Here is a 16,930-nt window from a genome sequence, read left to right as displayed (position 1 = left end):
GTAGTCTCAAGATGATGGTAGTAGAAAAAAGAAATATCCCAAACCCCTCAGGGTAACCTAGAACCTTAAAGGAAAGATGTAGGTGGCCTGGCTCTGGGAATATATAACCAGAGTAATACTCTCCCTTATAGTCTATAAGATGCCTTCTCTATACTATTTTACTTGGTGAGCTCATCAGGTCTTATGAATTATTGTATCATCTCTACATGGACAAGCCCCAGATTTATTTATCCAGGGTAGGCAACTCAAACTCAACTTGTCCCAAAAAACCCCAAAATTATCTTTTCCCCAAAAACCCTTCCCTCTTTTGAAGTGCTCTATTACTCTATAACATCTTAGATTCCTCTCTCTCTCTCACTCAAAGTCCAATATCCAATGTTTCTGCCAAAAATATATTTTCCTGCAACATTTCTTGCATACATCCCTTTTTCTCCATGTAGTCCATTTACATGCACACTCATTTTCCATCTCTGTGCCTTTGTATTGGCAATGTTTCCCACGCTTGGAATATTCTCCCTTCCAAACTCTGACTCTTAGAATCCTTGGCTTCCTCTAAGACTCATATAACAAGTACCACCTCCTCCAGGAGGTCTTTCCTGGTCTCCCAAGATGCTTGTGTTCTCTCATCTAAGGTTTCCTTTGAAACATCTACACTCCATATTTGTCTTACAGATTTTGATTTTTAGATCTTACAGAAGGGTAATCAGTGTTAAATACAGTTGAATTCAGTTAAATAACTGGTTAATTTTGGTTTAAATTTTAGCTCACATTTTTATGAGTGCTAATTACTACTCTCCACATAACCTTATGGGGGTAGGCAGTGCAGGTATTATTAGTATCATTTTAAAGATGAAGAAACAGTCTCAGAGATGTTAAATGACTTAACCAATTAGTTAATGGCTCAACTACTCTTAGTTGGAACTAGGACTCAGGATCATGATCTTCTGACTCTCTTCTTTCCAAATAGTCCGTTTGACATTTTTTTTTAACCCACCCACATTTCAACCTTGTTTGGTAATGTATTGCAGCCATAGGTTGGTTACTGTAGTCAGGAAAGAAAACCAAACTCCTTTCCTGTTGCCGCTCTTATAGAAAATTTCACCCTCCCCCAAAGGAGTGAAAGAGCCCATCTGTATCCTCAGGAAACAGACTGAGAAACAGGGGTGAAGCTACATTACTTTCAACTAACTTTTTGAGCAGCTAGGTGGTGCAGTGCTGGGCCTGGAGTCAGGAAGGCCTGATTTCAATTCTAGTCTCAGATACTTACTAGCTGTGTGACACTGGGCAAGTCCCTTAACTCTGTTTGCCTTAGTTTCCTCATCGGTAAGATGAGCAGGAGAAGGAAATGGCAAACCAATCCAGTATCTCTGCCAAGGAAACCCCCCCCACAAAAAAGGGGGTGGGGTGGGGTCAAGAAGAGTCTGAAATGACTAAACAACAACAACTTTTTCCCAAAAATCACAGCAGAAAGTCAAACTTGTTTGCCTTCCTACTATGACATTGCAGAAGATTGAGCATTAGGGTTGACTAGAACTAAACTATTTTCTGCCAAAATTACAATGATCAACTTCACCAGAAGGAATATAAAGAGAATTTTATTCCTAAAAATGTTTCAAAGCCCTGAGATGAAAAGTAGATTTAGTGTTTTTGTGAAATCCAGCCATATTTATTGGATTTGTAGTTTTAAGTGTCTAGCTGCCTCTGGCCCAAGAGTTTGGGGAAGGTTGTTTTATTTTGAAAAGACAAATCATTCTTTGCTTCACTCTTGACTCTGCTTTTCTTCCATTGCTGGAAGCAAGAGAAAATGATCTCCCTTGTGGATTATTGCTGTAGAAGGCTCATCAGCCTCACAGCATCTGCTAAGTACATAGTGATACAGAGTAAGACCACCCACCCTTGCCTTCACAGTGATTGAAAGCTGACATGTAATTGCACGCAGCAACTGAATCTGCCATGGATATTCCACATTTAATAATGCAAAGTCTCTTAATAAACCTTAAAATTTCAATACATTATACCTTTGGCTTACACATTTGGGAAGTACACTTAGGTACTCAATGTTTTGTCTAGTGGAGTCCCCTTTGTCCCTTATATTTCACATTGGAGATTTCAATATTACATTTCACATTTTCAGGGAACATATTTTATTTTGGGGGTTTCTCCCCTATATTATACAGATTTTATTTTGTAGCATACCATGGTACCCTCATAGTTTGTAATTTATAATTATCCTAGGGGCAGCTAGGTGGTGCAGTGGATAAAGCATCAACCCTAGATCAGGAGGATCTGAGTTCAAATATGACCTCAGACACTTGATACTTACTACTAGTTGTGTGACTGTGGGCAAGTCACTTAACCCTCATTGACTTGGCAAATAAATAAATAAATAATTTATCCAGTCCCTTCTAGTGAATTATTTTAGGGTATGTTTCATGCCTCATATCTTATGCTTGGGTGTTTACCTTCATACTCCATAAATATGCTTTGAGAGTATACTCCTATTAATCCTTTATGTTTATGGCTATACTATGGTAATATGGGGTACATATACTCTGGGATTCTAGTTAGCTATTTCAAACAGCACATTCTTGCAATATATCCTGGAGTACAATCCACCTTTTAGCATCTTTCCCTTTGGATAGGGGACTTAGAGTGTTTTTAGTATGTCTTGAAGTACTAATATAATGTGGAAAAACTGGGACACATACACTGTTGGTAGAACTGTGAAACGATCCAAGTGCTTTGGGGAACAATCTGGAATTATGCCCAAAGAGTTATAAAACTGTGTATACCCTTTTACTTAGCAATGCCACTATTAGATCTGTTCTCCAAGATGATCATGGAAAAGGAAAGGAACCTCTATGTTCTAAAATATTTATAGCAGCTCTCTTTGTGGTGTCAAAGAACTAGAAATTGAGGGTAAGCCCGTCAATTGAGGAATGGCTGAAGAAATTGTGACATATGATTGTGATAGAATACTACTCTTAACAAATGATAAGCAAGTTGATTTTAGGAAAACATGGAAAGACACATGAAATGATGAAGAGTGGAACATAAATAAAAAAATGTAGGGGTTCATAGGTGTATCCCTAGCCATAAAATGTGGTTTTAAGTATAATTGAGATCTGAAAATGTATACTACATGTAATACCCAATCTTTTGGGTCTGGATGTAGCCCACAGTTGCAGACATTTGTTCATCTCTTTGAAGATGAGTGATTCTCTTTACCGCTCAGCACTATTGTAAGAAAGGAGAAAGCAGTCCTACATATTTAAAGAGAAAAGTCATTTATAAAAGCTTCAGCATAACCAGATTTTCCTTCAATCTATTTGTCAAAATCGACATTTTCTTTTCCCATGGTAGATAATACAATTGGCAAGCTTGAGTTAAGAAAGTCAACATTTTGTTGACAAATATGGAAAAATTCTATCCTGGCATCACAGAGCTAGGTTATAGTCTAGACATTGCTACTAAACATCTGTGTCCCCTTGGACACATCAGTTAGCCTTTGTAAAAAAAATACTTTAAAATGGGAAGGAGGAGTGCTATCGAGTTTCTCCCTTGGGGTATTTTTTTATGTAGCTTTGCTCTTGGTTTTTTTTTATTTTTTTTAATTTTATTTTTTCGAGGTAATCAGAGCTAAGTGATTTGCCCAGGATCACACAGCTAGTAAATGGCTGAGATCGGATTTGAACTCAGGTCCTCCTGACTCCAGCACTGGGCCAGTGCTCTATCCACTGTACCACCTAACTGTCCCAGCTTTACTTTTTTCATCTCGAAAATGAAGTGATTAAGGTAGATGATCTCTAAGGATTCTTCCAGGCTTGAATTCTACAATCTTATTTATAATCTCACTTTCCTTTTCTGTAAAATGAACCTCTTAATTGGTTACCCTGATTCATCTCTCCCACTACAATCCATTCTTCACACAGATTGTCAAAGTGATTTTCCTAAAGCATCATCATCACCACCAACACCACCATCATCACTAGCTTTTACATAATATTTTAAGGTTTTCAAAGCAATTTAGAAATATCTCATTTTTTTTCTCACAACAACCCTAGAAAGTGGATACTATTATGTGCTCTCCTTAATCAGCATCTTGGAATTTCTGGTTTCCTTTGGACACAGAAAAATTGCTATCTTCTACATTACGCTATTCTTGACTCCTCTCCTCCTCCGCCAAACTGGTAGTTTGCTTAATTTTTTTCTTATAAGGGAGAGCTCACTAGAGGAAGACCTGCTCTTCTCATTCTATTTAGAAATTACCATGATATAAAAACTGAAAACATGAATAAAACTTTTTTTTTTTTTGCAGGGCAATGAGGGTTAAGTGACTTGCCCAGGGTCACACAGGTAGTAAGTGTCAAGTGTCTGAGGCTGGCTTTGAATTCAGGTCCTCCTGAATCCAGGGCCAGTGCTTTATCCACTGTGCCACCTAGCTTCCCCAAAACTTTTTTTAAAAAATTAATTTAAATTAACCAGGGATGGGGTATCCTGCCTTAAGGGAACAGAATAGGATTGATTATTTATTTGCCAATCAGACATCCCTTGTTGTTGTTGTTCAGTCGTGTCTGCCTCTTTGTGACCCCATGGACCATACATAGCACACCAATACTGTCCGTGAGGTTTTCTTCACAAAGATACTAGAGAGGTTTGTCATTGACTTTTCCCATAGATTATGGCAAACAGAGGTTAAGTCACTTGCTCAAGACCACACAGCTATGCAAGTGTCTGAGGTCGAATTTGAACTCAGATCTTCCTGACTCCAGACCTAGCACTCTCTATTGACCCATGTAGTTGCCTCAGTTAAATAAGGGTCACCACAAAATGATCATTTTTGAGAAACCCCCATAGGGGGTCTGGCAATGGCTTATTGAAATAGAATTGACATCTGGTACTAAACACACACATATACCCATCTTCATGATCACTCAATCCTATATGAACTAATGGAATACTATTGTGATGTGATAAAAATTGAAAGGGATGGTTTCAGATGCCTAGAAAGACTGATATGAATTGATGCTGAGCTAAGTCAGCAGAACTAAGAGAGCAATTTATACAATAACAAGACAAACAGTTTTGACTTTGGGAGTGGATCTGTTATGTTTTGATCTTAAAAGAAGAATGGAAAGGGAAGAGAAGAGGAAGGGGAGAGGAAGAAGGGAGAAGCAAGTTGGGGAAAATTATTTCACAATCAGGATTCTAAAGTAGATGTCTCTACAAACTAGTGGTGGGGTAAATGAGTGACACTAACTTTATTCTCATCTGAACTGATCATTGTTGTTTGTCCTTTGGAAGAGGACCATGACATTGGGATGATGTCATGATTGGCACTGAATTAGATTTAAGTGAGGGAAGGCAAGGTCACCAACCTTACTCTCTCCTCCAGGGCCATCTGGGTCCAGTGGCAAGATATATATCAGGATGACTGGAGATGGCCCAGAATGTTTAAGGCATTTGCGGGGAAGTGACTTGCTCAGGGTCACACAGCTAGTAAGTTTCTGATGTGGATTTGAACTCAGGTCCTCCCAACTTCAGGACCAATGCTCTATCTACAGGGCCACCCAGCTTCCCCTGAGCTGGTCAAAGGAAGAAGGAATACATACACACATTTGGGTACAGAAATACATTTCACTAAACAAGTAAATGGGAAGAAAATGGGAAAAAGGAAAGAAGGAAATAAGAGAGAAGGTAGATTAAAGGAGGGATTAGTCCAAAGAAAACAAACTCAAACTAAAGACATATGAAAATATTTATAGCAGCTCTTTTTGCATTGACAAAAAAACCCCTGAAAATTGAAGGAGTGCCCATCAATTGGGGAATGGCTAAACAGGTTATGCCATATAAATATGATGGAATATTATTGTGCTATAAGAAATGGTAAGGGGCAGCTAGGTGGCGCAATGGATAGCGCACTGGCCCTGGAATCAGGAGTACCTGAATTCAAATCTGGCCTCAGACACTTAACACTTACTAGCTGTGTGATCCTGGGCAAGTCACTTAACCCCAATTGCCTCACTGAAAAAAAAAAAAAAAGAAATGGTAAAAGGAATGGTTTCAGAGAAACCTGAGAAATCTTGTATGAACTGATGCAAACTTAAATGAGCATAACTAGGAAAACAATTTGTATAATGATGATATTGTAAAGAAAAACAAAAAGAAAGATTTAGGAACTCTGATCAGTGTAACATCCAACTATGATTCCAATGGACTCATGATAAAACAGACCATGGTGAAGGAATCAGAGTTTAGAATGAGACAAATAGTTTTGAACATGACTGAATGGGACAAAATGACCACCTACTCAAAATAAATACTTGAAGTCAGAGAATGAAAGTAGAAAAGAAAACAAAATTTCTTTCTTTCTTGAGAAAGAGCACAAACCTGAATATAGCAAGTGTACCACACAAGCTCAGAAAAGTAAACCTTATATACATTCTGTGAGAAAATAATGGGATTTGGCAGATACTCAAAGGCTCACCTGGAGATTAATATAAACTGATTGAATTAAGTGGGAGTGATTGACTTTGCCGATTAGCCTACTACGAGTTAATTAGATTGTAACCACACATGGCTGGCCCTTAAGGAGATATTGTTCCCAGAAGCTAAGGACTTTGAACTCAACTCGAGACCACCTTCAAGTCCAGTGAGCCAATGGATTTGGATTATGCCTACCAATCAGCTTGAAGCAGTGTGTAAGGACCGCCTTTGCTCCAGACCTATAAAAAGCTTCCACACTCAGTTGGAGAGGCAGTTCGTGGTGGAGGCTTGTGGTGGAGGACTTGAGGAAGAACCAGACCAGGCTGGAACTCTAGGCTAGATAGGCCTTTTCTTAACTTTCTGAACTCCACGTGTTTTCCTTTTTACTAATACCTAGTATGCTTTAATAAATGCTTAATGCCCAAAGACTGGTGCTTAAGCTTCTAATCTAAGGTGACCACACATTTAGATTTTAAACATCACAATTCCTTTTCTTTTTTTTTTCTTTTTTTTTTTTTTAGTGAGGCAATTGGGGTTAAGTGACTTGCCCAGAGTCACACAGCTAGTAAGTGTTAAGTGTCTGAGGCCGGACCTGAACTCAGGTACTCCTGACTCCAGTGCTCTATCCACTGTGCCACCTAGCTGCCCCCACAATTCCTAACACCACACCCCCTCCCACCCCTGTCTGAGACCCATTGGCTGGTCGTTGAGACATACAATCTACACACGACATCTAACCCAATCAGAGAAAAGGGGAGGGAAAGTCATGTAACAACAAAAACAAGACGCAGGCGTCCCTAAAGTCTAAAGTTACATTAAAAAAAAAAACAACACAGGATGATGATGTTACTAAAGTGAAGTAACAAAAACAGTATAAACACAATACAATCTGAGAAAAACACACTACTCCCCCCATCTCTCACAATCCCCCCTCTTGTTTTCTAGGGAATATGTTCTTTTCACCATTTAAATCTCCACTTATCATACATTTGCTCAATTAACTGTTCTTGGTCCGTATCTTATTTTCAGTAACAACTCCTAGATATAACACAGTAATTACCAAGGCTATAATATCAAGCATGGCTAACAGTATTAGCTAATATCAAGTCCCTTTGTAATTTCAGTAATACACTCCCATTGTCCATTCGATTAGCAATTTCATCTTGGATCTCAGATGTCCCATAGAGTTGTCTGGTCTCTGGTACTCCTTTTCCAGAGGCAGTCTGGAAGATGTCTTGTCTCCAAGGCACCTCTGCAGTAGATTTACTTCTCTGGTTTCAAGTTACTTGTAGAGACTCCTCAGATGTCCCTGTTAAAATCTCTTACAAAAAAGATCTCAATACAAATTAATATAGTCTCTCAAATTCTACTTCCCCAATTTGAATCTTATACCTGCATCTCATCCAGATATTAGTGTTAACCTAAGGGATGAAGATCCAATATTGTGTTCATGCTGATCAAGTGACATGACTATAGGAATTTGCCATAAAAGAAGAACAAAGCGGGGCAGCTAGGTGGTGCAGTGGATGGAGCACCGGCCCTGGAGTCAGGAGTGCCTGAGTTCAGGTCCGGCCTCAGACACTTAACACACACTTACTAGCTGTGTGACCCTGGGCAAGTCACTTAACCCCAATTGCCTCACTAAAAAAAAAAAAAAAAGAACAAAGCTCTGAGGGAATAATGCTTCCCAAACTTCATGTCCACTCCAGACAGAAGTTATATAGACAGCAAATGCAGTGTGCCAGGCTTAAAATCAGCCAGATGGGAGAGTTTACATTCCATGTGTAATATTTGGGAAAATTGAGTCAGGCAACACCTACCTCAGCCTTTGCCAAAAGTCAATTCTCCCAGCCTTCCCCAAGAGAACTCCACATGCAGGGCACACACGTAAAAATCCCATGGGGGGGGGGGGTGGGGCAGCTAGGTAGTGTAGTAAATAAAGCACTGGCCCTGGATTCAGGAGTACCTGAGTTCAAGTCCAGCCTCAGACACTTGACACTTAATAGCTGTGTAACCCTGGGCAAGTCACTTAACCCTCATTGCTCCACAAAAACAAAACAAAACAAAACAAAAAAAACAAAAAAACCCCATAGGGTTGCTGGCATCATGGGTCATATGGCTAAACATTCTTTAATGGTCATAATTGGAGTCAGGCTCAAAATAATAACAGTTAATAGTCCCATAATGTCTTTTTTTTTTAGTGAGGCAATTGGGGTTAAGTGACTTGCCCAGGGTCACACAGCTAGTAAGTATTAAGTGTCTGAGGCCGGATTTGAACTCAGGTACTCCTGACTCCAGGGCTGGTGCTCTATCCACTGAGCCACCTAGCTACCCCCCCCCCATAGTGTCTTAAATAGCAAGTTCCAATAATCAGTACTTCAAGTGAATTCACTTCTCAAGGATCATATAACTTGGGTAGCAAGCACTAATCATGATCGTACCTATGTTAAATTGAGGCTTTTCATCCCTAAATTAACACTAAACAAATGGATTTGCTTTGAGATGCTTAATAACAAAAAAGAGTGTAAATAATCTCAAATTGTATGCAGAGAACAGACTAGAAAATGTCTTACATAATAGCAGCCATCAAGCATATAGATATAAACATAGGATACTGCCTTCAGAATTCTTTTAAACAATGGGAACATCTTCAGGATGACTCAGCTAGTTTGCATATGTTTTGTGAGAAAATTATTAATAATAGGGGTTTGGGGACTTCCAGGGCCCCCCCTGCTGAGAGAGCCTGGCAAACCTTTCTTAAGGTCAGTCCAGAGTCAGGAAGTTACCTCACTCAAAACCACACCTACCTTGAAAGCCTTGTTCCCGCCAGAGGATCTGAACTCTGACCTCAGCACATTCTACTCAGGGACTGCCCTCAAATCCAGTGAACCAAAGGATTTGGGTGATGCTGGCCAATTAGCTTGGAGCAGTGTGTAGGGACTGCCTCTCTTCCACACCCACAGGTAGCATCCACTCTGACAAGCACAGGAACTTTCTCTTTTTAGCCTAAGACTCGTAGGTGAAGGTGCCTTTCTCTCTGTCTCTCTGTCTCTCCTCTCTCTCTCCTCTCTCTCTCTCTCTTCCCTAGATCCTAGCTAGGCTTTCCTATCTTTCAGAGCCATGTGCACTCTCTTTACTGAAATCTAATATACTTTAATAAATGTTTAATGCCCTAAAACTGGGACTAAAGCTTCTGATTTATAAGTAACAACTATATGAGAAGCCCCAGCTAATTTTCCCTATACTTGGGACAGAAATAGATGACCACATATAGTTTTACTCGTCACAGTTTCTACACATGTTCTAATTCCAGATTAAATAACAAATATAAGTAAACTCAGATTCCCCATTAAGGTGATATAGGATAGCTCATAAGTTACTATTGTTCATTATCATATCTTATACACATGACAAGTTCAGGCACTAATTTAACTATAGCTAAATACCAATAAATTCAGACCAAAACAGCAAGATCTTTTTCACAGCTTATTGCAGTAATTTAGATGCTTTAGTTCTAGTTTAGTAAACAATTGATTCAGCATTACAATAACAAACTTCCACTTGTCTACCCTGATGATAGAAATACCAAACCTAAGAATGAAACAGAGAAGATTCATGGCCCCAGAAAAGGCTTGCCCTTCAATTAATAAAACCTCACAAATCATAGTAGATTTGGACATAACTGTTATCAATATCAAATTGTCATTGCAACAGAGAAGCATACAAATAAGATAGCAGACCTTCGAACATAACACAGAATCTTTTACTTTTCTTCCTAAAAGCATTTCTCTTTCTTTCTCTTTTCTTTTTTAACAGTATAATTCTTAATCTAATAACATTTAGATTATAAAAAGAAATTGCTTTTCTAACAATTGTTTACCAAATAAGAAAATTTAGAAATATAATACTCCCCTAAACATTATTATATATGTAAAACCTGAAATAAAACCTATTAATTGCCAATCAGGTGACTTTAATTTAGTTGAATGGATTCCCAAATCACCTTGCACAGGAAATCATTTCGATGATCAACATTCACATCTAACAATCCATTATCAAGTATGAAGCGATTAGATCTAATTAAAGAAATAAAAATAGTTAACTTTCATATAGCATTTTTTAAACACTGTGCCAAGCAGTTTACAATCATGTGATCCCCACAACAACATTGGCAGGCAGTTTCCATTATTACAGAATAGTAAACTGAGGCAAATAGAACTTTCTTACAGCTGTAATATATAATGGGCTTTTTTGTCAATGCCCAAAGGACCCAACCAGAGGAGATTAATCTAGACTGAATTAAGTGAAACTGACTGAGAGTGATTCACTTTGCTGATTAGCCTACTTAAAGTTAATTCAATTAAACCGCACCTGTCTCACTCCAAAGAGGGAGTGTTCTCAAAGGTTGTGGACTACCACATCAACAGGAGACCACCCTCAACCAATCAGCTTGAAGGACCGCCCCTTCCAGGGGAAGGAGACAGGAAGTAGAAAGTAAGGCTGGCTCCTTGGCTCTGTCTTTTTTTGGTCCAGCACCTCAAGTTGGTGACTGAAGAGAAGGAGAAGGAGTCCAGTCTGAACCCTAGGGTAGATAGCCTTTACTATCTTTCTGAACTCCATGTGTTCTCTCTTTACTAACCCCTAATATACTTTAATAAATGCTTCATGCCTAAACTGTTGCTGAAGCTTCTAATTTATAAGTAAATCCTAGCTAGTTTCCCCCACACACTGGGGGCAGAAAAAATGGACCACACACATTAGATTTTAAATGTCACACAGCCAATAAATTTCTTAGAGCCAAATAACAAAAATCTTTTCATGTTAGGTCCTAATTTCTTGTAATAATCTTGATACAGAGAGAGAATTCTCGTACCTGTTCTTATTTCCTTCAGGACAGATTTTAGATTAAATCAAATCAAATTTAGATTTATAATCACTAATGGTAATTAATACTCAGTAGTTTAAAATATTATTATTCATAAATTAATATATATTTCCTTTTCTTTCTCTAAACACCACATGGTGACAATTCCCAGCTTTCTATAACCTTGTTTTCTACTTCCTTACACAGCTGGATAAATTCTGAATCCCCTGCCTCCTTTATTTTTCTTTGAGATTTATCTCACACACAAAAATCGCATAAGACTTCACATATCTTTTTCTCTTGTTATTTATCATCATTATCGTTATATTATCATTATTATATTATTTTTCATTTATTATTATATTAGACTCATACAGACCTTAAAATCTCCAAATGGCTTGCTTTTAAATCTTCTGTTTACTGTCAGTGCAAACAGATTACAACTTTCTTTTCTGCCCTTCACTCCTCTCTCAATTCTACATGCTTAAACTTTTTTTCTCTTAAAACTTTCTTTTTAAAACTATGCAGTGTTGTTTCTTTCTTATTCTGCTCTAGCATAGCCCATATACGTATTACTAAAACCTTATCTTTCCAAAGTTAGACTCAGGGGAATTATCTTCATTAATCTGCCTTTTAAAAAATTCATACATTCCTGGGGCAGTTAGGTGGCACAGTGGATAAAGCACTGACCTTGGATTCAGGAGGACCTGAGTTCAAATTCGGCCTCAGACACTTGACACTCACTAACTGTGTGACCCTGGGCAAGTCACTTAACCCTCATTGCCCTAAAAAAGGAAAAAAGAAAAAGAAAAAAAAAATTCATACATTCCCTAGGAAGTCCTTGATTGTTGACTGAACAATTTTTGAAATTAAAGAATCATTCTCATCCTTCCCATTGTCTTTCAGCTCAACTTTGTAGGATTGGAAGGGTTAATTTCATAGATTAAGAGCGTCTTCATCAACATTAATCACTTAAAAACTACCCAATTTTTATGTTCATCCCAGGTTATGAAGGCATAGCAGACAAGTTATATCCCTGTGCCTAATTCAAACTTTGAGTAATTTACAATGCAGACATCATGCAGTCAAATTCTAACCTCCTCCACCTTCAAAGCCCTTCTATCGGAGAAAATTTCTGCTCCTTTTGTCTTTCAGGACAATCTCTTTTCATGTGTCTGGTCTTATCACAATTATAACAGGTTAAGGGAATTTGTGTGGCCCTGTTGCTCTGAGAATCAGTGTCCTTCCCATTCCCTAGACTGCACTCCCCTATTATGAGTCACTCCTCCTGCTTTCTGTTCTTTCTCCCCCCACCACCATTTCCCTTGGCACCTTCTTTCAGGAAAAACTGCCCCCCGCTTCTGGCATCCAAAGGGCAGTATAAATACATTTTTCTTCATCCCTAGGTTCTTTACCATTCACACATAAGTTCAAGAGCTGACATACCCAACCTTCTGAGGGCATCCCCTCAGCATCCCCTCTTGGTGGGGCCTCTGCCCACACTAGACTTAATCATAGTTTTCCTATCTTTGCCCTTATATTTTGGTAAATCCTCCCAATACTCTAATCTAGCACCTAATGGACTATTCTCGAGCACCTCGGGGTAAGTTCTTATTTTTATCTAATTCGTGGCTCTTAGAATTTTCTTGACCCATCCTAGAGTTCCCCCTGTGTCTTGTTCAGGATGTCTATTAGCCAAGCACCATCTCGACAAGCTTTAGGATAATGGAGGGGTTACTGCCCACTCAGCTTTACCTGAGTCCCCCCTCTTGTTTTCCTAAGTCACCCAGATCCTAGATCCTCCCTCCCCTTTCTGCAGGATGATTTGCTTCCTCTGTCTCCAGCCACAGGAACACGGAACTGAGGATCAAGACTCCACACTCACTCTGTGCCCAGGGCCCGTCTCATTCATACATACATACTCTCTCATCGGGAAGAGACACACTGGGCAGTCCGTCCTCTGAGGGCCATCAAAACAGCCGGCTGGACGTCCTGCCGATGGGGAAGGGGGTCAAAGGTCTCTTACCGCTTCTAACTCCCAGGCAATGCATCAATTGAGTGGGATAAAATGACCACCTACTCAAAATAAATACCTGGAGTCAGAGAGTGAAAGTAGAAAAGAAAACAAAATTTATTTCTGTCTCGAGAAAGGTCACAAACCTGAATATGGCAAGTGCACCACACAAGCTTGATGTTGGAGGTGAAAAAAGGGTTAACAGAAAAACCTAGACCCAAGCTTTAATTCAGACATTAGCTCCAAAAGGGAGTTAGATCCCAGTTAATGGATAACTTATAAGTCAGGATGCTAGGTTCTCTTACCCACATAAATCAGTACCCATAACGGGAACAGAGGGAGCTAGGCCAAGGAGACCTAAAGACAACAAAAGAATTGACAGACTATAGAAACCTGGACCAGAAATAAAAGAAAAATGATTATGTTTTGAAACTAACCATGGGAATCAGAAAGAGACATACGCAGAAAAGGCCAAATTTGTCCCCAGATTCACCTTATGATGTGTAAACCCCCCAAACACACCTCCACTGAAAAAGGTACCCGCCTCGGGGGTTGGCTTAGGACCCCAAGAACTCTAAATTAGGATAAACCTGTACCTCCCCAAGGTGGAGATTATTATAATGAGACTGATAATCAATTTATCCATACTATAGATATAACTGTCTTTCCTTTCCTTATTGGAGAGATACCTTTTCACTTTTCTGGTTCTCTCCTTGTGATCACTCACAGTATTGCAATAAAACTTGGTAAACTGAGTCACTGAGTCTTGTAATTCTTTTGAGACAACTCACGATCAATTTGACCCCAAATTTCTGCCCACATCAAGCTGAGAAGAAACCTTATATACATTCCTAATGCAACACCCCTTCCCATGCTATCTGACTCCCATTGGCTGGTCGTCCAGACTTACAATCTTCACACAACATCTAACTCAATCAGAGAAAAGGGGAGGGAAAGTTATATAACAACAAAAACAAGATGCAGGTCCCTAAAGTTACTTTAAAAAAAAAATAAAACAAAAGAGGATGATGATGTTCCTAAAGTTAAGTAATAAAACCAGAATAAACACTTAATACAATCTGAGAAAAACACTGCTCTCCCCATCTCTCTCATGACCAATATAGGTATTTTTTTTTACTTGACTGTACTTGTTTGTAACAGGGAATTTGTTTTTCTTTCTTTATCATTTGGGGTCGAAGGAGGTATAAAGGAGAGGTGGATTTTTGTTGACTAAAAAAATTTAATTAAAAAAAAGAGGCCCTGCCCTTTAGGAAGTTTTTTCTTTTTTCTTTTCTTTTAAATAATAAACATTTTTATTTATAGTTTTGGGTTCCATTTTTATCCCTCTTTCCCTCCCTCCCCTACCCTCTCTCTGAGGCGGCAAACCATCATATATGGGAGGAACGTATTTTCTAATGATGGAGATAACATGTACATGCAGTCATATATACATGATATATGCAAAATGAATTAAAGGTAGTTTTAGAAATAAGAGCACTTATTTGTCCTTTGTTTTCAAAGAAGACTGAAGATAACACAGAGTAATGTCTCAACTTGCATGTGAATTGAATTTAAGTGTAGGTGAGTTGCAAAAAGTCAGCCTCTTCCTGGGTCATTGAAGTCCAATGTGTTAACCTGGAAATTAAGGAAACAGTCAATATAGGAGAAATTAAGCTCTTTAATCAGGGCAGAGGAACTATAGCTTGTGGTATCACAAAGCCAGAATCTAGGAATACCCAAAGATGGGAAGAAAAGACAGGGTTTTTATGAGGTAACACAACAAAGGGAACCAAAAGACTACTCCAGTACAGAAACTACTAACTATTTAATGTAAATGAACTTTTAACAAAAGAAAGTATAGAACTGCTCCGGAGTTAGGTATAGACACTACTTAACTCTAAATAGAAACTACTTAATGTAGGTGGACCCTTTTACATAGTAACAGAGTCCAGGGAGTAAGGAGATGGGGGATCTTTTTGCTTGGGGAAAGGTCCATAAGTCCATCAAGAGTCTGGAATTGGGGGCAGCTAGATGGCGCAGTGGATAATGTACCAGCCCTGGATGCAGGAGGACCTGAGTTCAAATCCAGCCTCAGACACTTGACACTTACAAGCTGTGTAACCCTGGGCAAGTCACTTAACCCCAATTGCCTCACCAAAAAAAAAAAAAAAGACTCTGGAATTGACAGAAACCATAAGCCCCAGACAATTCATCTACCTGGGTAGGGAGATTGGGTGGGGAATCAGTCAGTTCTTAGTAAGTTTGTAGTTATCAAATGTTAGCACAAAAGTCAAAATGACTGGCAATGGCCCAGCATGCAGTGGACAAACTTGGCATATTCGATGTCTGACCAAGCTCTAAGCATTCCACAGAGCCTGTTTTTGACACCTTTATGACCATTGAAACAAATTGTTCTCATCTGCCCATTCTGCCAGGAAAAGTCTTCACATGCCTGGGGTAGGTATCCCCCTAATTCACAGACAGGCTTGAGTACCCCCAACCAGGTTTGATCCATCTGTGAGATGGTTTACCAGGGTATGGCCACTGTACATGCTACAGCTTCTTGGAGCCACAGGTGAGAGTTGGGTAAAGGTAAACACCAATGGTGGATGAGCATCCCTGAAAAGGACTGGGCAAGCCCTCATACTAGAGGTGCTACTCCTCCCTGAATATCCCACATACCACAGGAACAAGAGCATGAGCAGCTAAAAAGGATCAGGAAAGGCTTCAAATGGGGGGGGGGTGTTGGGGGGGTGACCCTCAAGCTAAGTGTTGAAAAAAACTAGGAATGCTAAGACATGGAGGATAGGAGTTAGGACCTTCTAGGGTGTGGGACAGGCAGTATAGAGGCACCAGAGATGGCAGGTGGAAGGTAACAAATATATAATATTTATTTATATAATAACATATAATATAAATATATTATATATATAATATCGAGTATATACATATTGAGAGAAATAAGAAGGCTGCAAAGGTAGGAAAGGGGACAGTTTCTGAATAAATGGTCTCTAAGATAAATGTATTCCCCTAAGACCAGAGTACTATAGAACTCAACACAGTGCCTGGCACAAAGGACACATTTAATAGATGCTAATTGACTTACAGTTCATACAATGTGGATTTCTGTCCTTAGCATCTCAGGAGGGAGTTCTGACCAGACTTACAGGAAGCATTTTGGTCATGTGCAGAGTGCACAAGGAAGGCCCTTTGTTCTTGCTGGCATTTTAACACAATTGTTATACACAGAGTGTTTTTGTTGCCACAGGAAAGTGCAATCTAGTATCCAAACTTTCCTAACTTAAAAACAAAACTTTTGAAACACAGGCCATTTATAAATTGTGATCTTTCTATATTGAGACATCTCCTTTTTTCTATATATAATACCTTCTTCTTATCCCTGGAGACCCTGTCATAGTAATATTATTAGTAGTAATTTAGTACCAATCCTTCTATTTATTTTTTTTTCTAACTTTTTTTTCTAGTTCAGTATTTTTTTATTTTCCAGTTACATATGATAGTTTTCAACGTTTGTTTTCATAGGATTTTGGTTTTTTGTTTGTTTT

At 38.9% G+C, this 16,930-nt stretch overlaps 1 pseudogene; it reads right to left on the bottom strand.

The window, feature by feature from the left end:
* LOC122747420 overlaps positions 1 to 16,930 on the bottom strand; it is a 112,993-nt pseudogene that overhangs the window by 71,788 nt on the left and 24,275 nt on the right.

This window comes from Dromiciops gliroides, chromosome 3 (assembly GCF_019393635.1).
Source record: "Dromiciops gliroides isolate mDroGli1 chromosome 3, mDroGli1.pri, whole genome shotgun sequence".
Lineage (NCBI taxonomy): Eukaryota > Metazoa > Chordata > Mammalia > Microbiotheria > Microbiotheriidae > Dromiciops > Dromiciops gliroides.
Note: the sequence above shows the minus strand (reverse complement) of the source record. Positions and strands in the feature narration are given on the sequence as shown.